The sequence below is a fragment of the Mixophyes fleayi genome, chromosome 2, assembly GCF_038048845.1.
Source record: "Mixophyes fleayi isolate aMixFle1 chromosome 2, aMixFle1.hap1, whole genome shotgun sequence".
Classification (NCBI taxonomy): Eukaryota; Metazoa; Chordata; class Amphibia; order Anura; family Limnodynastidae; genus Mixophyes; species Mixophyes fleayi.
Window position 1 is genome coordinate 115,729,377 of NC_134403.1, and position 27,234 is coordinate 115,756,610.

The 27,234-nt window shown below is 38.6% G+C and overlaps 1 long non-coding RNA gene across 2 annotated transcripts in view; it reads left to right on the top strand.

The window, feature by feature from the left end:
• LOC142140204 (uncharacterized) overlaps positions 1-27,234 on the top strand; it is a 272,251-nt gene that overhangs the window by 181,785 nt on the left and 63,232 nt on the right. For both annotated transcript variants that reach the window (XR_012688332.1, XR_012688333.1), the window contains one exon: positions 829-920. This is a non-coding gene — a long non-coding RNA (uncharacterized LOC142140204). The remainder of the gene's footprint in view (positions 1-828; positions 921-27,234) is intronic.

A 27,234-nucleotide genomic window follows, 5' to 3' on the forward strand; every position in this document is an offset into this window, starting at 1 on the left:
CCCATTTGAAGATAAGAAAATGAAAACATGATAATAATGATTTGGATCCCACTAAAATAGAGACATCCAACTGTATCTCAAGATGTTACATGCTGTGGCCAGAGTCTTACTATTCCTCTAATTTACTAGCAGCCAATTAATTAACATTACTTTGGCATATGTTGCAAAGCAAGATGCTTTGGAAGGAATTGTTCACCTTCCTAGCAAGAAAACATACAATAAACTCCAATTACAATGTGTTAAGGATGATGATGAAATGATTTTGTTATGGTGTGTGATGCTGAAGACACGTTTGTCAAAAAAAAAGGACAATGTAGAGATCAATAACAAAATGTATTTCAATAAAAAAAAAAAACTATAATTGTCCTAAGAAAGAAAACAGATTAATTTAACCAAGCAAATATACTCTCTTACAATGCATGCTTCATCATCATCATCATCATCATCATTGTTTATTTATAAGGCACCACAATTTCCACAGCACGGGATACAAGTAAGCATATTAACAATTAAACCAATGGGAGTGCTACTACAAAGTTAAATGATAAAAGTACAAATAAACAAGTAAAGTTAAAATGAAAAATCATACCAGACACACAAACATAAAATAAACAAAGAAAAAGCAGGTACATTCGAGATAGACAAGAATGTGGGCCAAGAGACATAGGGTAGAGAGAGCCCTGTTCATGAGAGCTTACAATCTAGAAGGCTACCTTAATAAAAGTTCCATGTGTTGCCTAGAATACTTTGATATCAGCCTTCAAATTTGACCTATAAAGTTCTGCCATGTTTTTAGGCACTCAAATTACATATATTACTTATCACTAGGAACATGATACCTGCTCGGAGAACCAACAGATTAAATACAAGATGTCACGCCACAGCAGTAAACCATGGGAGTGTACATCAGGAAAAGTAAGGTTAGTTACGTTTTATTCTTTCTATAATTCGTACTATGTGTGATGTTCCCATGTTCTTTGCACTGTACATGTGTATTTTCCTAGTGGACGAAATCAAAAATGTAAATTTTTTATTAGGTGGAACCCCCATGTAATACTCATCAATAAAAGCTGTCATTTGCTTTCTTTTGATAGTCAAGAACCGTAAAACAGATATAGAAATTGGTTTTACTAAGTACTTTAATCCCAGTGTTAAGTAGATCCACTTGCAAAAAAAAATGGATAGTCCTGAGAAAACTTCCAGATTTCAGGCAGTCATTGCCTGCAAAGGATTCACGAAAAGGATTTAAAAAAATAACATTTTATTTATGATTATGCGAATTTGTCCAGTTACATCTGAGCCCCTGAAAATAGGGGACTGTGCATAAAAATGGTTGCAATTCTTAAATGTTTCAAACTATTTTTGTATTCAAACCCTTGATTAAAAGATAAAAATCTGCACTTCAATTGTACCTCCATTGTTTCATTTCAAATCAATTATGGTGGGGTACAGAAAAGTGTCACTGTCCAAATATTTCTGGACCTAGCTGTAAATGGGAACATTTAGCAGCTAAGTGTATAGATGTTGCAAGAATTTTAGTATGCACACACCCCCTTCTCTAGGCAACATTCACCATCAATATACACAGTACAATGCAATGCAAGGAATACACATCACTAAGTATTTATCTGTGCCATATATTGATAGAATTACAGATGTTTTATGTCAGTAATGTCAGTGCTCAGTTACAAAAGAATTAACAAGCACCAAGATCAGCATTACAACAATATCCTTACTTTATAGCATCCGTACTTAAAATCATTCTAGTCAAGGTTGAGCACAAAATACCACGGAGGGGGGAAATAACAGCATGTGTTATTAGGCTATAAAATAAGATGAAACATATCTTGTTCAAACATTTGCAATAAAAATGTCCTTGACTTTTAGGCTATGTCACATTTATTTTGTTAAGCAATTTTATTCTGACTGTTTTGTGATCATGTTTTGCTAAGCTAAGAAGCCTTAATATTACCAGTGAAGGAATGAGCGCTCTTATTGATGTTGAGAACATTAGTGTTCCTGCTGATCAATTACTGTGAATCTTCTACTTTTAAACTGGGCTTATAATGCATTTTAAAATAGGTCAATACTGTCTCCTGTGCAAAGTAATATGTCTAATTTGTTTCCATTTATCATGCATTTAGTTTAGTACACTTGGAAAATTAACTTGTTACAAAGAAATATTATTTCATCGTGTTGTTTACATATTATTATCTATGTAAAAACAAATGCTAGTAAGTATTTATATATTTTAGTCATGTTTCCTACTGTTTATTCAGTGAGGGTGTACAATTTTTAAGCCAGATTGGATGAGGTTAGAACCAGCCTGTAGCCAATCAGTGCATTAAAACCTCTGCTACCAGCCATCTGCTAGATGCTTCAAAGAGCAGCAAGCAGCCGTGTCATAGGGCTCCATAAAGAGTTATCATAACTGTTCTTTATGGTGTTTAAATGTCTATGCTTAATCAATGACTATATGGATACACATAGCTGCAATGAAAGTATGAACATATTAAGGATATATCTGTGAATGCTCTGATAATAACAAACTTCCTACATTATTGCTTATTTTTATAGGTCACTTTGGAAATTGTTTCTGGTACTAACCCTATTTATATCCTAAAATGAGCTTTAATTATCAGCAGGTTTGTAGCAAAATGGTACCATCTTAAAGAAAACATTAAATACCTGTCACAGTGCTGGCAGCACCCAGGAAAGAACCACTTCTCTGGGGTAGGCATCAGAGACACACTATGTCTGGCCAAGCCCCTTAGTCCTCGAAGGACTAGTAGTGAGGTAGAAGCTGAATTCAAAGGATTGTAGAAGGTAGAATAGTGATAGAAAAAGCCAAATCAAAGGGAATGGAGAAGGTAGAATAGTGATAGACGAAGTCAAAAACAAGGGAATGGAGAAGGTAGAATAAGGATAGATGAAGCCAAAGACAAGGGAATGGAGAAGGTAGAATAGTGATAGACGAAGCCAAAGACAAGGGAATGGAGAAGGTAGAATAGTGATAGATGAAGTCAAAGACAAGGGAATGGAGAAGGTAGGATAGTGATAGACGAAGTCAAAGACAAGGGAATGGAGAAGGTAGAATAGTGATAGACGAAGCCAAAGACAAGGGAATGGAGAAGGTAGAATAGTGATAAATGAAGCCAAAGACAAGGGAATGGTGAAGGTAGAATAGTGATAGATGAAGCCAAAGACAAGGGAATGGAGAAGGTAGAATAGTGATAGACGAAGCCAAAGACAAGGGAATGGAGAAGGTAGAATAGTGATAAATGAAGCCAAAGACAAGGGAATGGTGAAGGTAGAATAGTGATAGATGAAGTCAAAGACAAGGGAATGGAGACAGTAGAATAGTGATAGACGAAGCCAAAAACAAGGGAATGGAGAAGGTAGAATAGTGATAGACGAAGTCAAAAACAAGGGAATGGAGAAGGTACAATAAGGATAGATGAAGCCAAAAACAAGGGAATGGAGAAGGTAGAATAGTGATAGACGAAGCCAAAGACAAGGGAATGGAGAAGGTAGAATAGTGATAGATGAAGTCAAAGACAAGGGAATGGAGAAGGTAGGATAGTGATAGACGAAGTCAAAGACAAGGGAATGGAGAAGGTAGAATAGTGATAGACGAAGCCAAAGACAAGGGAATGGAGAAGGTAGAATAGTGATAAATGAAGCCAAAGACAAGGGAATGGTGAAGGTAGAATAGTGATAGATGAAGTCAAAGACAAGGGAATGGAGACAGTAGAATAGTGATAGACGAAGCCAAAAACAAGGGAATGGAGAAGGTAGAATAGTGATAGACGAAGCCAAAGACAAGGGAATGGAGAAAGTAGAATAGTGATAGACAAAGTCAAAGATAAGGGAATGGAGAAGGTAGAATAGTGATATACGAAGCTAAAGACAAGGGAATGGAGAAGGTAGAATAGTGGGGACGAAGCTGAGGTCAAAAAATTGGAGATGGTAGAATTGTGATGTACAGTTCAACAAAACAAATCTTCTTCAAAGTACAAGCAGAGAAATACTAAACAAAACTTTGCTCTTGCAGAGATTTGGTAGAACTGATGGAAGCAGGTGAGATGTTCTCTCAGGATCTCTCACCATCCATGTTGGTCTGCGTTATTGACTTTCTGCCATTACATCTTGGATGTCCTCTAGCCATCTCAAACTCAATCTTTCAAAAACAGAGTTAATAATATTGCTACCCAACAACAGAAGTTACCTACCTGACATTTCTATTTCTGTTGATGACATAGCAATAAATCCCACCCCACAAGCTCGTTGTCTAGGTGTTATCCTTGACTCAGAACTATCCTTTGTGATCCCCACATTTACTCTATATCTAAATCATGTTACATACATTTAGAAAAAAATTCCAAAATAGGCACATATCTCACACAAGAGACTGAAAAAAACTATAAATTATACACTCATCATCTCCTGCATTGACTATTGCAAATTCCCTCCTTACTGCTCTTCCCTGAATCACATCCAACCCTACAATCTATTTTGCATGCAGCAGCTAGATTGATTTTCCTTGCAAATTGTTCTTTCTCTGCTTATCCACTCTGTCAGTCTCTACATTGGTTGTCTGTTTTTCACTGACTCCAATATAAAATACTTCTACTAACATACAAGGCCAGCAACTGAATTGCACCAAAAAACATCTCTTCACTTGCGTCAAAATATCTCAATACCTCTGTTCTGCACAGAATCTGTCAACCACTCTCATTACCTGCTCCCATCCCTGTTTACAGGATTTTTTTGTGGGCTGCACCCAGTTTCTGGAATTCACTCCCTCACATAATAAGACTTTACTCTAGTCTTCAAACTTTCAAGCACTCTCTAAAAGCCCACCTCTTCAGGTAAGCCCTATAATATTAATCAACAACCCTCTTAACCTCCATAGATTACCATATTACCTCCCTTTACACTGTTCAGACAAGACAACAACCCTTTGACCAACATACTAAATCATGTAGCCCACTAAGCACTTTTTACCTTTGCAATTTGGCTGGAACAATATGCAATATTTAGCACTTAACCTCATGTTTCAACTCCCATTGTCCCATAGGTTGTAAACTTGTGGGGAGGGCCATCTTACTTCTCTCTCTGTCTGTACTCTGTATTCTTTTATTACTGTGTTTGTTCCCAATTGTAAAGTGCTATAGAATTTGCTGGCACTATATAAATAAATGAAGATGATTCTGATGATCCTGATAAATTGTTTTGATTGTCTTGATCTTTTCACTGAAGATCTGATTGCATACTAAGGAAAGCTGTGCACTAGTCCAGGGGAGGTGACTAATTATATTAATGTTCTTAGCAGAGTAATTGAGAAAAGGTGTTTGTAGTTGTCATTGTGAATTATCAAACAGCTGTCATCTGGAGCTAGTGTGTAAATCCCCACACCACCTAGCCCCTATTCAGGATATTGCCTCACTGCTTGGCCCTTCTCAAACCAATGGGCAGCTAGGCCACTTATCACTGTTCTCTAGTGGCTGATCACATCAATGACACAGTCCTTGTATGTCTGAGGTTGCGTCCTCAGCCAGTCACTATTGTCACTTTCTTTCTCTGCAGGATCAGGACATCCTCCTGTTTTGACCTGAGAATCTCCCTGCATCTTGCTTGTACTGGGCTCTCTACTTACCTCCTTAATGAGTTATACGGACCTCTTGTCTTCTCCAACTGGCCCAAACCTTACTGTCTCTTGCTCACAGGTCTCCACTAAGCTTTCTGAGCTGCAGATAGCTGAGGTGATATATTATTTTAAGCTTTAAAGGGAGTATCCCAAGCTCCAGGACCTAAACAGGTGACAAAATAAGACACCTAGCCTGAAAGTATCACAATATATATAACCACATGTACATATTTGTGAATTTATGATGTGTGCTCCACCTTTTTCAAATAATATAATGTTGTAATAATATATGCAAAGTGGCCAAAATCACAAATTATGTTATAATAATACTTGGTGCTGATGCAAATATAAATTTTTACATCAGAGCAGTCACTCAGCAGCTGTTATATTCAAAAGTTATTGTCCTTTAGAAAAGGCCTTGTTACAGGATAGCTTGAATTCCAACACTAAGATCCGATCGTTTCCTCTTTATTATCCAATTCCTCATGGGCTTAGTAGATCAAGGAGAGGGTAGTGTACATTTACATTTTTTTAATAGCTTTAAAAAAATACAATGTTATGTGTACCAGATAAAATAAATGACTTGTTTATCAGAAGGCAGCAGAAAACATTCCAATATCATTCCAAATAATATGCAGAATGCAAAAGTTTCAGTGAAATTCCCCTGCCGATTCTCTGTGAAGCCGAATAGTGCGCCAAGCACTATGTATATATAAATATAATAACCAAGAGCATGGGCTAGCCCTCCAGACTAAAATCTATTATTGTGCAGATTAGTTTTTACAAAGTGAAGGTCAGTTCACACAGTACTGCGAAAAGATAAATAAGGAGGGCTGAAACTTTAGTGTAAGTCTCAGGGAGAAGGCAGAAGCTGTTACGATTTATTGTGTACTCATGGGCAGATATTTTAACCAGCTGCACAAATGACTAAATAAGCAGAATATGATATATTATTCATGTGGTATTGAGAGTTATTCTAACCAATATAGTTATTTTTATGCACTGTTATCAATAGAAAATGCAAGACTTATCACAAACTTGCATTTATCAGCTATATGTAAATGATTGGAAGTATGTCATGAGGGAAACATGGTAAACTGTTATGGCTAACAGTTACTGACATAAAGAACAGATAGTGAGAGGTCTTCACCTATAGCAGCTGCCTTTCACATAGAGTTTGTTGTGCTCACAGGTACTCAGATGCCCCAGGTCTTAACTCTAGTGTAGTAGAGGTTTCTGTGCAGTTACCGTAGTGCAGAGGTAGGAGGAGTAACCGGAATACAGGAGACAAGTACCATGAACAGTCCAAGGGTCATTGGACCATAGCAAACAGGATAAACTGGGACAGGCCAAAGGTCAGGGCAGGTTGCAAGCAAGGAGAATCCAAAAGCCAGGCAGAGGTCAGGGGCAATCAGAATACAGGGTCTAAAACAAGCTGAGGGCCAAAACAGAAATCAGTGATAATTCGGGCAGATTATTTACAGGAACCTGGAGCAGGCCAGCTAGTGTGAAACACGGATGCTATAACCGGCAGGGAGGGTAAGCCCTCCCTGCTTTAAATAGTACTGTTATCCAATCAGAAGCCTGCATGATCGAACCTCTAAATTAGCCACAGGAGGCTGAATTAATCTAATCCTGAGAATGTGCTCCAGCTGTCAGGTCTTTTGTTAGGACACAGCAAACTGACAGAAGCATGCCAGTTGCCCTGGCAGCGGCCAGGATGCAGTGGTTGGACATGGCATCTCTGCTGCCAGCAGAACAGCAGGCATGCGGCCACAGGAGAAAATAGCCAAGCCCTCGTGGTTAGCACAACGGCTCGTGATATATAAAAGACATTGCAACCATTTCCCTTTATACCATTATTTGGGTTAACTTGAATTCAGTGCCAGGACTATCCTTTTGCAGCTACTTAATTAGATCTCAGCCATGCACACTGACCAAGGTTTTTAATGGGAACAAAACCTGAAGACCTTGGTCATGTCTCTTATTGACAAGTTATGTAGTTATGTATGTTTAGTAGTGCATTCTGATTTATTTCTTGCATACATTATGTGTTTTTCTAATAATAAAACAGCTGTAATACTGTAAGATCTATGCCTGATTGTTGAAACAAATATCTTTAAAACATTTAAAAGATTCATATTCTCTGTTGGAGATTTGACCTATAGTAGAAGTCAGGTCAGCTCTTTTGCAAGCAAATCTGGGCAAGGAAAGAACAAATTAATTCAATTATTTCAGAGTTGTATAAATTTAGATGAAATACATCTCTCCAGTAGAAAGTCTTCATGCATATAAGTCTAGCTTAAAGAGAGAAGAAAAATTGCTCTCTTTCTTCCAACATTTTTCAGATTAACTTCAGCAACAGGCAATCCCACAGGTCCCAGAAGAGGATAACACATGGTGTTGGTATTCCAAAATTTTCATAGTAAAAAAGATATCAGGAAAATTCATGCCGGTTCAAGACTTTAAGAGACTCAACAGCAAAATCTGTGTACAGAAATTCAAAATTAAATCTTTAGAGACTATTACTTCCATTGTGCAGTGACAGAACTGAATGGTTTTCATAGACCTGACTGGTATATCTTAAACCAGTAATATTGTGAACCTGTACTTCAAGGTTTCTGCAGTTTGCTGTTTCCGATCTTATTTTCCATTGTCTACATTTTAGAATCTATACAGCTCTACTAATCTTTTCAAAAATTGTAATTTCCTTGTAAAATTATTCTTCTAGAACACATTCATCCTGCCTTATTAAAGCCCAAAACAAACTAATTGAGACCCTTCTACAGTTCTGGTGTATTCGGAATTGTAATAAATATCAAATCTCATCATCTCCGTATTTAGTATATTTGGGAGTTCCTTATAACATGGAACAGGGCTTGACATTTTTGCCAGCATCAAACAATTCAGGTTTAGATGTTGGACAAAGAGGCCATGAAATTCCAGGGAGCATTATAATACATGATTACTGTAGAAAAGTGGGCCAGTTGGCATTTGAGAATATCTCTGGTCAACTTTCTTAATCAAAGGGTTTAATGCAATCTGTTTTAGAGTTAGGCTGGATACACACTACAGTGTTTTCAGCCAGTTATAGGGCCAGTCAAACGATAAACGACTGTTAGGCCCGATACCGTATTACTGTGTACACTGTAATGATGAACGATTATCATTTCAGAGCACATTGTGTCATTTCATTTGATTTTTAGACTAAAAATGTTGTACAAAGATGTCGTTCCAATTCTGCATTGTGTACATACTCACGACCATTTGTCCAACAATAGGTCCTTCAAGAGCGACACCTTTCCCGACGTGTATATTTAAATTTATGATGCCGTCTCTATGTCTCCCACGTGGTACGTTGTCAAAACAAGTAATTCCTATATTTCCTTTTTGCCATGACCTTTACAGTCATGGCCAAAAGTTTTGAGAATGACACAAGTATTGGTTTTTACAAAGTTTGCTGTTTCAGTGTTTTTAGACCTTTTTGTCAGATGTTGCTATGGTATACTGAAGTAAAATGACAAGCACAGGTTGTTTTTAAAGAAAGCTTTCAGCATTTTGTAGAACTGAAAAATCTACTAATTACTATTTGTAACTTACGTACTAATTACTATTATTTTAACTTTTCATGGGGCTAAAGGCTTCAATTTTTTTTCATACATGTGAAACAAATCCAGTTTGTGCAATTTCTTCTTTAAATCATTGATGTTTGCCCTCAATTTAAAATATTTGTTCACTTTTTCCATCACTGGAAGTCATAGAAATATTGGTGCTTGTGCATTCCTTCTCTCCTTCCAAACTTTCATCAGAAATGACTATGGTATCGAAATGAGGAAAAGAAAAAGAATTTAGTTAAGTTTAACAATGAAACGGAACCCAACATCGTCTTCAACAGTGGGACTACTACCATTTGCTCACCTTTGACACTGCTTGAAACCGCTTTGTGCTGATGTCCCTCCTGGGTCTGGCCAGACATGCTGCCGTGCTGGTCCATACCAACTGAAATATAAATAATATAACAGTAATATTAATATAACAGTAAATGGTACACCTTAAGTTATTTCAACTTTTTAATGATTTTTAATTACCTCCTTTCGGTTCATCTTTTATTTCCCCAATTCCTGCGTCGGTGGTATCTTCTTTTATATTCACTATCGCTTCCTCCACTTTATTTTTCTGTGGTGCTGCGCAGCACACTTCATTCTTTCTATAAACAGATGATAACATTTTACAAGTCACAGTAAACAAGTTTAAAAAGTTTTATTAACCACTTTTAATACTCCCTTTTTTTTAATGTTCGCAGATTCTCTTCAGCTTTCTTTGCATCTTGTTCTTGAAATCTGACCACCATTTTGATATCTGAAACTTGCTTCTTTATTTACCGACTTTTTCACGTAGCATGTTAATCAACATCTGCATAATTAATTGTTTTCTGTAATTAACTTTTCAGTATTTTTTCTTGAGACAGTCGTAGAAGTGCTGGTCCAGCACTATCATCATCATCTCCATCTCCATTGGACTCATTGGCTTGACTTTTCAAATAGCATCTTTTCTTCTTCTCCATCTCCCTCAAATCCTCCAACCCTTCTTTCACATGCTCATTTGGCTTGTTATAACGTACCACTGGCGACAGACTGGCTCCTCTATAATTTTATAGATGCCTAAGTGGGTGTTCACAGTTGGTATGGACTAATCATGGCAGCTGTAGTTGCAGAGTGGAGCATTGTGGGGGAACATTCATTCGTCTCTAGCCCTCGTCCCTGTACAGAATTGCAGATCTGTTCGAAGGATTTATGCAGAAGTATTCGTATTATACGAATGGGTACAACAATTTCTTTACCCAATTTCATCTCTATTGTAACAAGGCAAGTAATTTATAGCATGAGAGTTTGTGTACATATTTTTCTTGGTTTGCATGTAAATATGACAAGATGTGTGTTTTTTTTTAGGAAAACTGTTTAAGATGGCATCTGATAATACTATAAAGCTCAAGAAGAACTTCATTGAGGCCTGAAGGTCTCATCCCTGCTTGTGGAAAACAAAATCCAAAGAGTACTCCAACGGACAGAAGAGGAGCTTGGCTTTGGTTGAAATGGTGACATGCAACATTTTTAATGCATAAAATATTTATGTCCATTTAGCTGGCAATTATTTCTTTAATATAACATGCAATGCAAATGTACACACATTACAAAATGTCAGTCTGCCAGGACACAGCACCCTTACTATTGAAATATTCAAAATAAGCCTCCCTGTTTAACTTTGCCATGTGGCTGGCAGTTCTCATCTGGGAAAACTCCAGTGGTGTCAACCCTACCACTTCCTCAACCTCTACAGTATTCTCCATAATACTAGGTGTGCTGCACACACTGGGGCTTTTCATCCTAAGAAAGTGTAGGACACAACAAGCCATCCCCACCATGTCTATTTTGTCTAGGCACAGATTTGCAGCGGAATGGAAGATCCTAAATATAAAACTCAATATACCAAAAGCATTTTCCACACTTCGACTTGCTCTTGACAATCAATAATCACACCTTTGAGGTGTGAGACTTTTTTGGGGATTAAGGTTCTACTATATTGTTGTGCAGAGCAAAAGCTTTATGAGCTACAAATATTGCCTCCAAATTGTGAATCAGTGCCTGGTGGCAAAGTAAGTGCATTGTTTTTTAATTTGTCATGGAAGGGCGTCTGCTCCAATGTCCCACCATCTGACACTTTTCCATTTTTAACAATGTTCACAAATATAATTTCATATTTGGCATCGACTCTGGCCATCAAGATAATGCTGAAGATTCCTTTGCAGTTGTAGTAATAGGATCCACTTTTTGTGGGTGGCATAATTCTCACGTTTGCCATTTAAGGTGACACCACGATTAGGCAAATTCCAAAGTGTTTCAAATTCTTGGGCAATAAGTTGCCATTCCTCAACTGTCACAGGAAACTGCAAGAGAAAAATTGTTATAATGTTAAATCACTAAATGCATCCATTATAATACTAACTAGTTTAAATTCTGTTTTTATTACGCAGTCAGCTTTCTTATTTGAAGTGCGACACTGTGATGTGGCAAAGCAATGTAGGACAACACCACATGTCACGCAGCTGACAAAAGACAGCCAGGAAATCACAGTCCTACTCACATAGCTAACCACAGATGGACCCACACAGGACACTGTTAAAGCTGCCCAGCCACAAGGGGATCAAATTGCCAGAAGAGAAAAAAAGGACATGTGACCAAGAAAAATGACACGCTGAATAGGAAAATGATAGAATCTGTGACCCAGACAATGTCAAAGTAACCAGATGAATGTGACCTGCTTTGAGCAACACTTGCACAAAAAATAACAAAGTTGACTGTTGAAATACGAATGGAGATAGAACGTATGATATGCTGTATAGGACGTAAAGGGGGCAACTCTCACAAAACACTACATTGAAACAATCTCCCCACACACAGGAGCAAGGGCATTTCCGGCAGACCCCACTGCATACATTCCATCTTCTACCACTCCACAGGCAATATCCCATCATAGGAAGTCAAGCTAGTATCCCTCCTGCCTACAGGACTTCAACACTTATGGGAACCACAAGTATACTACAACACACAGGAAGTCCATCATCATTGGAAAAACATTGATCATTTTAATTATGAACAGCTGTGACAACTGTGATGTTAACTTTTTTTTTTTTAGTAAAGTTTATTTTCAAGTTTTTATATGTTTTTTGTGAGCCTTATGTTAAAATATTCTTTTTGCCTTTTCATCTTCAATCTTCTGGTATGCAGAGATGGGTCCCATACCCCTCCTGCCTGCCCCACATGATTTTAGGCCCAAAACAGCATATGTTTACTCTCAATTCATGTAAATATTCATTTTACTTTGCCATCTTTAATGATACACATGGGAAGATGTGGCCCATACCGCTCCAGCCTATAGGACACAACTAGCACTTCCACTGTATGCTGGTGCTTACTACTAGTAAAATATATATTTTTTGTTTGTTTTGTTTTTAATATGTTAATATATTCAGTTTATGTTTCAATAAAAAAATGTTTGTTTAAAATCAGACTACAACAACCTTCATATATTGTCCTTGCAGAACTTGTACGATAGCTTCACAGGTCGCAGGTATGATCAACCCTAGAGCTTGCGTTGAAATTGCTGTTCTGTATTTGAAATCAACCAATGTCCTTCCTGGGGCTTAAAATTGGTGGGTAGCAACCAGTCTCTGCTCTACAGATTTGGGTCTCCTTAAATGGGTGTCCTCCTTCTGGATGAGTGGAGTGACAAGCTGTGGCAGCTCCTGGAATCTGGAATCATTCATCCCCAGGAAAATCCTGAAGTCATCTTGATTGTTGTCCCGTATCTCCTGTAACACATATGTGAAAAAGAGTCTCTTCTCTGGAACCACTCCTTGGTCCAACAAGTCCGATTCTTTCTTCTTCTTTCCCTCTGGGTCTGTGTTTACAGTATTCTTGCCATAGCTAGAAGTTAAAAGCCACAAGCTTTTTGATGATTTATTATGGCCATTATATTAAAATAAATTGTAGTAACTGACGAATGTACGCTATACAAAAAGCTGTACAATAGAATGAATGATGCTGATGTATTTCCTTTTCCTGAATCTTTGTTTATGGGTGTTGTGTGCTTGGAGGTTCAGCCTTTTATTTAAATTTATTTAGCAATTATCATTGGCAGGGAGGCCAATGATACCAGATTGTGCATGTATAAGACATGCCAGTAGTTCTATAGCCAGAGCAAACAGGCTTGAGATAGCGGACACCCCAGGCTTGAGATAGCGCTCTTTAGTATAGCCATTGATGCACACCCTCGCCCCTGGAGTGGAATATAATACATTAATCCATCTGATAAAGGTATCCCCTAGATCAAACTGGCCCAGCACCTCCCATAAGCAGATCCACTCGACTGACTCAAAAGCCTTGTCAAGAGACACCACCACTGCCCCTGGCTATGTCCCATGAAAAGATGATAGATGCGCAGGTTAATTGTTGTGGATTATCCCGGCATAAACCCCATCTGGTCTGGGTGCAACAATTGGCGAATAACAGAATTAAGACGTGTGACAGTAATTTTGGCTAGAATATTAATACCTGAGCCCAGAAATGAAATTAGGGGGTAAGAGTCAGAAAGTAAAGGAACCTTACCAACTTTTGGGAGCACAACTATCAATGATTCAGACATGGAGGACGGTAAGGTGCCTAGGTCTAATACACAGATAAATGTATCCTTGGACGAAATGGGTTAGATAACACTGTAACCATCCTGTCCCTCCTTTCTCACAAAATGTGGATTATAGCATGTACTTTTTATAGCCCTTGTTTTTGTTCCCCAACTGAACAGAGTACAACTACAGTGTCTAATTGCATGTGGATAAGTGGACATTGTAGTCATGCCTAGATAAGAGACTTATTCATTCCATGTCACCCATTGTAAAAACGTATTGGCTGTTAATTCAGTGATGCTGTTCTGCATTGTTCTCAAATTGAAGCCATGTGGGTTATGGATAAAGATCAGGTGGTGTCCAGTATACAGATGAGGGGGCTGGAAATGCATTCATTCTTCCCGCTCCTTTCTCTACAGGAAGCATGGAACAACTGGGAACCCTGTGACATCACAAAGTAGTGTAAGGTGGTAATTTTAGGAGGGGCTGACTGCTACTCTATCTTTGGAGCCGGGGGAGGCCAATTAGTATCCATTGTTCTCAATAGGACTAGTCCAGACATTTGGCCTGCATCCCAGCAGGGTGCTTCTGTGGAAGCACAGCTCATCTCCGCTCCCCCTCCAACCCCCTGATCCAGGACCCACCAATGTTTAAAGAGAGAGAGATCAAGGGGTTTGCCCAGGGAGGGGAAAACACTGTGGGAATTTGACCCTAGATATAAGGAGCCACTCCAGAGGATGTTATTCTGTGGATTTGATCCTGGAAGGTGCTGGTTTTAGAGTTGCTGTTCTCTACCAGAGACTACATATGCAGCTGAGAGAGATCCATAGGTTTTGTATTCGCAATTCAGGACAGCCAGGTGACTGTAACTCCTTAAGCTAGTTGTGTAATGGACAGATGATGTGGTGAACCTGCCTGGTATGTATTTATTTACTATGTTTACCTAATATTCTAGTGATTGTTTTTGTTACTATAAAATGTACTGTTGTACTTATCTAACTGCATTTGCCTGAGTGACTAATAAGAACCTTAGAAGGTACTGGGTAGGCTTCACTGGCCTAGGAAGGCACCCATGGGTGGCCAGCCAGAATGAAGTGGGTAGAATTGGGCCAGAAAACCCGGTATCTTCACAGTATCCAGTAGTTGGGGCATGAAAAAATCACAATTGTTTTTATATACTTAATTATTTAACATAAGTTTTCTTTCCTGGTGGCATATATTTACCTCCCTGATGTTTTTTCTGCTGACTACACAGAACAGTAAAGGACATAGGAGGGTAGGCTTTATAATGTTGAAGAAGGGTCCTGTCCTTTAGGATTTAGGGGATTTAGGGGATGAGGTTAACACATCTGTATGCTACTATGGAGGAAACCAGAAAAGGAAAATGGGGTAGTTGTGAAATATGTTTCACAATGTGATGGGTGTGAAGTAAGATGATGTTTTGTGTTTGAATACAAATAATATTTTAAAATAAGTGCAACTCAAAATACACATATACATCCGCAATTTTGCAGCCGTGTTTTCACATGTACATATGGCACAGATTTTTGCGGACATCTCTAAATGAAGCCCACAGTGTGGAGATTTCCTGTTAACAAGCTCTGGGACCAGTCAGTACTGTTTTATATCGTTACTGTGAATAGAAAGAGTAAGAAAATAGTGTGACCACTTCAGTTATAAGTAGACCCATTCAGATAAGCACACAGACACTTCCTGGGTATCCTGTAAAAATAATGTCACCTCTATGTTCACCGTACATTAGACAAGAAGTCCATACGACTTCTGTCCATAATAACAACATTAAAAAAACACAGGTTTCAAATAATTGCCCCTGTAGCCCTGATGTTTCTCTGTTTGACTTGTTGCTGTCTAGTATAACTAGACTGCGGCTAATGCCCTCCTTCTTCATTCGTGCTGTACATTATACAATGTTTTATTATCAGTCTCAGCTTATTTTCTGATTGGCTTTTTCTCACCTTTGTGTCTTACTTACTTTCATAAATATGTAACACAGATTTGCACTATTGCTATAGTTCTTAACTACATTTGAGTTTTAATTGACTGTCAGGTAGTTCGAGTCATGGCAGATAAGTGCTTGAACTGATATCAAATGCCTTTTTTAGCTGTCATATGCTTGGGTTAGTTTTTGTTTCCTGCACAGATCTAACATTAATCGGCTAATTTTCCTCATTTGTTAGGCAGCTAATTACCAAAATTGACGAAGCAGTAGATAGACCGGACAATCCCACGAGGTTTAAGAAAGAGCATTTGTTAAATAGTGCACAAATGAAAGAAAAGCCTTAATATTCTGTTAAATTGGGCATAGCTCCAAAGCAGATATTAGCTCATTTCTTTTGTGTGACAAAAAGATTCTTACATCTTTATGTTCTAGGCGGAATAAATTATATACTACTATAAAATTACATGCTTATGACTATACAATAGGAAAAAAAAATCACAATCTCATGTTGCCTGTTACACTGAATTTTTAAAGCTCTTATTTAACTGGGCTGCTCTGGATTCCCAAGCACTTGTTAAAGTGGGTTGCTCAGTTTTGGTCAGCATCCTAGGCATGCTATTAGTAAAATGGTCACATGCTGCTGATACTGGGCTGTCTGCACCTGGTCCTAGTGCATCAGTAATACCATCAGATAGATGTGCATGTGGGATGGTCTGATTGTAATGTCAGGGCTGTCATTCATTTTCAGACCGGCCCTATGGTCAGCTATGTAGCTAGTTGTGGCATCCTCTGCTCCAGATTTGTATAGGTATTTCTTGCTGTATGGAAGGGCTCACAACAATTTCCACTCTGCAAAAGAGCTACCAGAGACCTGTCTCATCTTGCATTTTAATGGGACGTTAGTTGCACCTTTGAGTCTCATTAGTACATTTCTAGATGCACTTTTCCCAATGTAAAAGAAATAGATAAAGTGCCACATGTAATACAAACAGTGCTTGTGTCCATTCACCCTCTAGATTGATTTAAGCCATAAATGATGCTAAGACAAAAAAGAATTTTAGGACAAGAGTTTCATTTTATCAAATAGGTGGCTCTAAAGTGGTAGGTAGTTGGATTTGAAATTTACAATTTTAATTAATGTACTCCTCAGCTTTTTCTGCCTTCCCTCAAGTCTAAGCACACTTCTAGCTTGTAGAGTTATCTCCCTAGAGTGGAGAGTAAGGGCTAGATTTACTAAGCTGCGGGTTTAAAAAAGTGGGGATGTTGCCTATAGCAACCAATCAGATTCTAGCTTTCATTTTGTAGAAGGTACTAAATAAATGAAAGCTAGAATCTGATTGGTTGCTATAGGCAACATCCCCACTTTTTCAAACCCGCAGCTTAGTAAATCTAGCCCTAAGTGTGCTGTGTGGACATCTAAGCGCACCTTGGTTTTGCACCTGTGTACTTAGGTGGTCCATACAGCATATATCAAAGTGCACTGCCTCCTCTATGATCTTGGCGGATGTCTTTGTACACTAGAAGTACATCTAGTTGTGTGGAGAGGCAGAAAAATCTGAAAAGACAAAATATGCTAAAGTATAAAAGATTAAATGAAGGAGTGAGAAGAGCAGGAGTGGGCAGGGGAACCACCTAAATGCCAGACCCCAGTAAGTAACCTCTAGGAAATGGGTTTTAGTTATGATATTTTGAAATAAAAAATCAGTTTTGGGTTGAATTATCTTTTAAGAAAATTAACTATTCTGCACATCTGTAATTGTACCTGTAAGTTTAGTACACGTTATAATTTATTCTGTGCAAACTTTTCTTCTGCAATTATGTCTGTGTACCAGACTGTGATTCATAACAAAATATTTCTAATGTCATTGATGCCAATCTTGTCTCTTGTGCCACGATGATGTGTGTCACTGAAAGCTTTCTTCTGTTGTCAATGCACAAGGAAAATGGTTAATGAGTAGGTGTGCTGTGGTCAGGTGGCAATGTGAGAAAGTAACCTCTAATGCTTGTAGAATTCTGCAGCACGTCATGGCAGAAAACCAAAACATGAAACATTTAAGCCATTTGTTCAGCAACAAAGGTCATCAACATTATTTTTATACCAATTTTAATATGGCATTTCTTTGCATGTGACTACTGTCAGGGTATTTAGACATACAAACTTATATTTATAAATAGTAATAAAATAATAGAATATTCAACAAAGTATTTCCTGCAAGGAAATGACTGTAGGATGCTTTCACTTGCTGTCATAATTATTTTGCATACACTGATTTATGATTTCATGAGGTTCGCTCTCATCAATTAAAAAAATATAGGGCTTGAAATGTTTCCTTGCACAAGCCAAATCATTATTAAAAAAATGAAGTTTTCCTGTGTATACAGCAGCTAGACTACTTTTCATGACAAAGTTGGTAATTAGAACAGCGATTTAATGGTGAATCAGGCAGAAATATTCAAACCATGACAAACGACTTTAATAATGTGGCTTGCAGTGCGTTAACAGAGATGAATCTCACTTCCTAAAACTCGTTGCAGTTCTGCCTGCCTTGAAGATAAAACTGTCCAAGAGGTATTCTGTACCCGTTATTCAGAACACATTTCACTAGATTTTAAGTGGTCCAAATAGCTTGCAAATGCAAAAACATCCATTCAGCGCTATGATTTTCTTTCTGCTGGAGGTAACAGCGTGGAGAATTCTTTGCAAACCTAAGATTTACTTTTCTGGTTCTCACTTATTGCTATAGTGCCATTTTAATATTGTAACCTCCGACTTGAGGAATCACAAGGAAGTCACAATGGCTTCAGAACTGAAAGCTAATTTTCATGTTTGTCATAAGTTTGTTAAGACCACATGCTTTTCACCATTTGAAAAATGTCATTATTCTGTCCTTGCTGGGGCCTAGTAATTGGATAGTAAGGATGTTGAAAGACTAATTTAGTGAATTGCACAATATTTTAAATGGAATTATGCAGGCTTATAGGCCCTCCAGGGATTGAGCTAGGGGCCTCTTGAGAAAACCTGTTTATCAGTAAATGATATTAGCAGCCTTCACGTTGCTTTTGTCTTCATTAAATTGCTGCTCTCCCAATTGAGGGTCACATCTGAGGCTTGATTTGATAATTTGTCATTATTGTCTTGCTTATTGGAGCATAAAGTTGAAGCAAGGCAAGCTGCAGAGTTAAATAACTTTTTATTAACAAATGCCGTGAAAACACCTTTTTGGACCTTTAACTAATGAACAAAATATGGTATGAGATAATTTTACATAACAATAGCAAATATTACATTGTTCTGTAGATATTTTCAAAATATTTATTATAACATGAAAATAAATGAAAACAGACATGTCAAGCTCAAATGATATGACATATGTAGGGCATTAGTCCGAGGGCGTGTGGAAGAAAGTACCCATTCCTTTCAAATATCTATACAATTATTTAAAGGGTTAACAGACCTGTTTCTGCTTTATTCAGTCTAATATTTCTTTTTTTTTAATGGCAACATTTGAAATTTAGAGTAGTTCATCTTAGGATATTTTAAAGGTAATTTGCAATAAAATCACCAAAAGAACAGATCTATGGATCCAAGTGTAGAATATTAAATGTGCCAATTAAAAAGGTGTTATAACACCGCATCAAGGAGAATTCCACCCAAAACTAAAGATTTAGTTTTGGGAGGAAGTAGGTGAGATATGTTAAATGAAAACATGTCATCTGCCTGCACACACCGCAGTACCAAGATCCGGTGGGTCCAGTGATGTCTCCAACAGTCCGAGCAGGAGATCGGCATTATCAGGGGTGGAACATGGCATGCTGGAACTCATAGCAAAGTTTGATGGAGGACATGGTGATGCCGGTCCACTCTCCTGTTCTGCTCTGATAATTGGGCTACACCATGCATGCATCGAGCCCGGGCATGCTCCAAAGAGCAGAGCGAATGCCTTGTAGAAATTGTATTGCCTAGGCCCCTCCCTGTGAGCTTTCCATGTATCTGATAGTCCACACAACACTCCTGATTGAAAAGGTCAGAGCTACATTTATATGGAAGTTGTAGAGGTGGCAGAGGGTCACAAACTAGGTAGAGGGGGACCACATACAGCCCTGAAAACACCAATTGGACATGTCTGAATTATAAAGTCATGTCCAATTCATTAAACACACATGTTCAGAGAGAATGTACATGGTGGTATTTCCATTGCGGTGTCCTTGTACTGGGATGTGTGTGGAACCAGACTATATACAATTTTCATATATACACGGGACATATTCAAGACAAGTGACACAACACATGTTGGTGTTGAGGAAATGCACTATTCTGTACTAGATCTGCCCATTGTACATAATGGATCTGATTCATTGAAGAAAGTAAAGCAAAAAAAATAGTTGCTTTGCACTCTGACAAAACCATGTTGCATTGGAAGGAGAGGCAAATTAAAAATGTGATGACAGATTTATAGTTGGGGTAGGGCATGTCTGACCTAGATCAACTTTATAAGTCAGTGTACAAATAAGGATATCAAGTATTAGTGTGCTACATGAAAAAAACAGCCAGTATTTAGGTTATGTGCAATATAATAAATTAATTTGCACCCCTTGCATTGTAACATGGTTTTGTCCAGGAGAAAACTTCTTGATTGTTTTTTGTTTTACTTAACTTAATAAATCAGGCCCAATATGTTTGTAACTGTGGTGAACCTGAAAGAGCTTGACAAAAAGCAATTCACTTTTCTGCAACATGTCTTTAAGCTTTATGGGAACATATAGGAAAATGTTAACAGACTCAGAGACTAGCACTTTTGCATTGACATGCATGTACAGTATTGTCATATATAAATCAAATTAGAAATTAGTTTAAGAGGTATCCTACAGACAAAACAAATAAGTATTCAAATGAAAAAAATTTGTCCATTCATATTTGTATAGATATTTTATGCATGGAATTGTTACTATATTTAAAGTACATTTTAATAAAATTAGATAAATAAAAAATGTAAAATCAAATAGTTTATGTTGTTAAGAATAATGAAATAAAAGTTAATCAGCCATAAAATAAGATTAAAAATTGTATTTCCTTAATGATATAATAAAATATACACACTAGATATAAACAATTTCTCTACGAATAGGAAAACTGAACCGACTGACATGAACCATAAAATCACATTTTTCAGAATACCCTTTTTTGAATAGAACATTGACAGATGGTCATTTCCTGTTGACAAAATAGGTCATTGGTACAGAATGTAGAGAGATGAAAATTACATTTTGGACAATGAATACTTTTTATCTAACTACTCTTCTCTTATCGTGGCTTCAGGAATGCCAATGTAAAATTTCAGGAAACAAACTGTTAATAACTTAAACTGTTGCTAACAAATGAGCACTCGCTACCTGACAAAGGATCTTCATCCAGGAATATATCTATGTCTGCTTTCTACTATCTAATTTGAGACTGGAGAAAATGTGCAGTTATATATTAATGAACAGAGAAAAATAGCAAAAAAAAACGAGGAATATATATTTTATTCACTATAGCAAAGATACTACTTTATTCTTCAATATAGTGTCTCCTACTCTGAAAATCTCACTTAGTCAAACGCAGCCATCTATCATAGCACTGCCTCCAGCGCTCAGCATGATGTGCCAGTGATTTCATGTCTTTTCCAACTACTGACTTCTGTGCAGATCTTTAAATTGGTGAGAACTGCAATATACTATAGGTCAGAATCAAAGGGCACTACTGGACATCAGACTTTGTGTGCACAACTCTTCATGCACCAAACCATGCACATCAAAATAATAATAATTGATGTATTATAATTAGATGTATTATAATATGAAGAATTAATATTGTGATAATCGCCTGTAAACAGTATATTGTTAGTTTGCATGTAACATTATATAAGAAATAATGAACCCTCTACTGCACTTATTCTGTAGTAAAACAAGCAGATGTCGCATAACATTCTGATTGGTGCTTTTGCTAATAGGGTGGTTCTAACTCTAATGATTTTGGATGAAGTATATACTTTTTAGATTTAAGAACAAAACAGCATGCAATCCACGTAGGTGATACAACCCATTAGATGCCCAGACTCTCCATTGGTGCCCCACAAATACTATAAAAAAAAAGAAGTATCTCAATTTATAAATAGGAACAGGTACAAGTAAGGTGAGGGGCAATTCACTACAATCGCTTAGATGACAGGATCCTCCTGTACTCATCTGCCAGCCAGAAAAAGACCTCATTTAAAATCTGCCTCTAAAATAGTAATACTATGGGAGAAAACATTATTTACATATCAAGAGGGGTTTCACCAGCAATAGCATCTAAATCCTAGAATTTAACAAGAATCACTGTGGTACATACACAATTGAGCCACAACATTAAAACCATCTGCCTAACTATCATGAGAGAGCTAACTTCATTGGATCTTTGCGTTCAAAATTTTCCTTAAAAAGGTAATATTTCCATTCTATGCAACCTTCTCACAACCTCCAAACAGACCACCACTCCTGCACATGAAATTAAGTGGGAGGTGAATTTTGGCAGGCCACAAGATGAGGAAATTTGGACAGCAATTAGAGAAAAGATCTCCAAGGCCTCTATTTCCCCCCTTGTGAAAAAAAATGCTTAGAAAATATATTACCGGTGGTACTTGGTTCCTACAAGGCTGAAAAGGATATACAGAATCACCTCTGACCTGTGTTCGAGGGGCTGTGGAGAGCAGGGTTTCTTCCTTCATATCTGGTGGTCCTGTCCAAAAATGTTATTGTTTTGGGATGTTGTGGCCTCTGTAATCAGTGATGTTACTCAGGTTCAGATCTCTAAATGTCACTAGTCCTTTCTCCTGGGTTTTCCACTAGATGTTCTTGACAAGCATTCTGGGAAATTATCTGTACAGATGCTTAATGCTGCCAGATTCTTGGTGGCCAAGAACTGGAAAAATCCAGATCCCTCCCTCTAGACAACAACTTTCAAATTTCTGGTTGTTACATTTTCTTTGACTTGTAAGTTGTGACTTGCTTTGGGCTTCGAGGCTCTTACTTCACTTGTGTATATTGTGTGATGGATATTATAAATAAAGTTCTACAAAAGAATGGAAATGTAACATTCACATGAATGCCTGTGTGGAGGACTTACCTGCTGGATGAGCTCCCATGGGTTTCCACAGCGGTGGCGCTGTTTCCTATGCGGCTGGGTCGGTGAGCTAATCAGGGCTCACCTCCTGTCCCATCATCGCCGCCTGACAGCGAATGTTTCAGCTGCGGAGAGCAAGGAGAGAAGACCTCGGGCAGAAAGCTGGGCTATCAAGAGAAGATAAGAAGACGGCAAGAGAGGACCGCAGCGGCAGAGAGCCCTTGTCAGGGCTAGGAGCTACTCTGCTAGTGGAAGACCGGTGTGATCAACATCAGAAGACAGTGGCAGTGCTTGGAGGCAGCGGCGGCTGGGGAGGATCCAGGTGAAATTCCCGAAGACAGAGGAGACAGGTAAGGCCCTCCTGGGCACCATTTCTTCCAGGCCCCCACCTGCACCCCTATCCCCTCAATAAGGGCACAAGAGCCTTGAGCACTTTGGGCACTAGGTCCGTGGCACAGTTAGGGGGCACAAGGCCCTGGCACTGTTAGGTATAGGTAGGGCTTTACTGTGGCACAAGGCCCAAGTTAGCTGGGCTTAAAGCTCATAGTAAAAAAGGCAAAAGGCCCAAGTTAGCTGGGCTTAAGGCCCCATAGTTAGGAAGGGCATAAGGTCCAATAAAGAGGGCACAATGCCCTGTAGTTAGAGAGGGGCACAAGACCCCAGTAGACAGAGACAGAGCACCAGGCCCTTATAGTTAGAGTGGGCATCAGAGCCCTGAGTTAGAACAGGGTGCAAGTCCCAGAGGCCTAGTGTGGCACAAGATAGTGAGTCTCAGGCAATAGACCTGAGGTAACAGTTGAGCAGAAGGCTCTGTTACTGTTCTACATAACCGGCTGATTAGGTAGTAGAGGTAAGTGCCTTCCATTGTCAGCCTTCCATACACAGTAGCGACGTGTTATTGAACCTGTGTGGTGAAATATAGCATTGTGTATTGTTTGGTTTTGCTGTGTATGTTTCTTTCAATGTGCAAGACATCAGGCCCCCATTAAAGGTAGGCTCTTGTTTCCTTACTGTAATCCTGTGATTCTCTGTGTCTGTGGGGACAAGGGGTTAGTTAGAGCACACCCACAGTGAGGGTAGGATACACTGTAGTCTTCCTGTCCCGTAGGTCCTTGGGGTTATGAGGAATTCCTGGGCAGTGATTGGGCACCTCACTGGCAGTGCAGCACAGCCCTTTTGAGTTCCAGTGGTACGTCCGTGGATCCAATTGGGTGTCCCAGTCTGAGTTCAGGCAGGGTCCCTGACGGTTACAGATTGGGGCGGTGTTTTCAATAGGGTGAACACGACCATCTCGAGTTCCAGCAGTGGCCAGTGACAGTTCTGAGCGGAAGCCACCACCCCGGTGGCGGGTTGCTCCAGTGAAGGTGAACAACGGCTGGTGTTCCCCGTAGGCAGACGGAGGAATTCTAGGGAGTACACTACACCCAGTACTTGGCGAAGTTGTGTTCCCCGACCATTAGTTGTTGTAGGTTCAGGACGCCAATTGTTAACTAGTACTGGTAGTGTGGGTGGTACATTCTAAGCCTCACCTTTAGAGTAGAGGGAGGCCGTGTTGTTTTCTGTTGGCACCGGAAGTTGGAGTGCCTGGGTAAGTATAACTCTCGATTTCTACTTCTGGTTAGGCCCTCACCGAGGGGGGAGTAGAGTATTTGGGGCGGGACTGTTCCTGACCCCAAATACTCGTAGCCCTGGGCCCTTGGCAAGAACAAAATGAGGTGGTGGCAGACAGGGTTGAGTGAATGCCTCTTCTCGCGGGCCGTAGCCACTGACAGTCCTTCCTGGTAGGCATGGGTCTTAACCTCTGTTTCTTCCTCAGGAGATAGTAGAGTGATCTGACAGAGGTTCAGCTGCTGGCCTGCTGGGATAGGAATCAGAGAAGTGTTCCATAGTCATCCCTCGAATTGGGAAAGTTGCTGAAGTGTTAGAAAGGAATTTAAGGATGGCAATAGTTTTTCTGGTTTTCTTTTTACATTTTTTAAAATGTTATCTTCAATTTTTTCATCCTGCTTTTATTTTTTCAAAGTGGAACTGAAAGCTCAAGTATTTCCAGCATACACAAATGTGTTATACACAAGACGATTGACCATTTTGCTACTGAATGTAGATCTTAATTGTAAACATCTAAATAGCATTACACAGACATTGCTAATATGCTAGAGCCGTGCATTAAACAGACTCATTTTCTGGCTGCCAAAGTGGCTGCTCATTAGTGTGACTAGTGTTTGTTTTAATTGTTTTGGACACCTGTTTACTGGGATTTGGGCTGGCTATACAAGTCATTTCATGTAAACAATGGGACAGCTGTCAAATAATAATGACCACCTACAAACACAGGGATAGTGCCAATTCACAAACATTAGTGGGAAAAGTTACTTTAATGTATCTTATAGTCACAGCAGAAGATTATTAATCAGATACTCATGACTGAAGTGGACCATTTAGGTGTTGCATTATGATATGATGTTTGCTTGTGGGTTATTAAAGATTTATTAATTGCTATGTAAATTGCTTGACTGTAAACTCCATTTAAGGTAGTTTGTAAACTTTAGTAATATTAGAAAATAAAGCAAAATCATTCATTTTCATTTCTGTATAACATCTGCTAATTTTAAAATGAAAGCCATACATAGGTAGTGATTATTTTGCAAATAAACTGTCAATGTGTTTGACCGTGGTTTAGTGGAGCTAGGTTTCAGAAATCAATTAGTCAAGGCTTTGGTCCTTTCACCATTAAGTCTATTGTCATTGATCTTTGTCAAACTGCACAATACTTGTTTTGCCAACTGTCCCTCTTTTCTACAGCAGCCACAGGTTTTAAAGATTTGATCCAGGAAATGTCCATATTTTTCAGTTTTGTCATATTTATATATTTTTATATTGAATCACATGTTTTCATGGTTTTCTAACTTATTATTTAAAGAAGTACAGTTTTTAAAATACCAAATAAGAACATTTATGACCAGGTTCAGTAAACATGTTATAATGGCTATTGTAGTGCACCAAGGCCTGGTTGCACAGCATTGCATGTTATGAATTCACAAGCATTTGCTTAGTATGAAGATATGAATCCACAAGCATTTGCTTAGTATGAAGATGTAGCTGGGACTATGGGCCTGATTCATCAACGAAAGTTAAGTAAAAAAAAAATGAGTAAGTAGTCTCCTGCACCAAACCATGTTACAATGCAAGGGGTGCAAATATTTTGCAACTTATGTGCAATATAGAAAACTAATTTGCACCCCTTGCATTGTAACATGGTTTTGTCCAGGAGACTACTTACTCAATTCTTTTACTTTACTTTCCTTAATGAATTCAGCCGATTGTCATTAAGTTTATTCAATTCTGATCTGATGGTGGTTCATGAATAGTGGAGGTCATTTATAAAAGAGCTGCCCCCACAGTGCAAAAGCCCCATTGTATGGTCTTATGCCCCTTTTTATGGTTATGTGGTCGATCTTGTGCACATGGATTTTGTGTGTCAAAGTGGCAGCCTCTGGGCAGCTCGCAGAGACTTCACCTGTGGACCCCAGCTGGCTGCTTCTGATCTTATTTTCTGCTTGGTTAAAGCAGAGTATAAGGTAGATCGGAGGCAGCTGACTTCCATATCACGTGACTTCATCATGCAGGGAGGTGACACCGCATAATGGAGGAAGGAGGGCATGCGGGACTACTTCTGTAGTGCAGCCCCTTGAAAGGTTGGAAGGCTGCAGATTCGGCCTTGAAGAAGACGAGGTTGCCTATCACTGTTCAAGGGGAATGTAAAAGTTTGTTTCTTCTGATGGAATGAGCTGGGCAATAATCATGCTCCTCCTTTTACCCCCATGTGCAAAAACAAAATTTAGCTTTGAGATATTCAAATGAGATTGAAGGAGTTGAAAAAGGGCATTTACTGGTCATTCTCTGATTTGTAGGGGGAAAGTAGAGCCTTTTTTCTCCCACAACAAGACTTTAGTTTTCAGGTGCACTTTATACATAAGAATACACTTTTTCACACCTTTTTAGCAATGTAAAACACATTGAAATATATGACAGTGACACATGTGATAAAGACAGTCCCAATGTGGCCTCTCTTGTGACTTATTAAGATATCAATTGGCCTAAAGCTAGCTCATGTTAGTAGAAAATGTAGAGGTTGATAGGAATAAATTGGGTGGTCCCAGATTCTTAGAGTTCATGGACTTTGTCACAGTTTTACGCTTTCCACCATGTGCTTTTCTAGCTGGATCCACAACCCCAAAATAATAGGCATAGAATGCTTTCAAGTAGTAGTTCCAAAAGTAGGATTGTGAGTTTGCACTTAG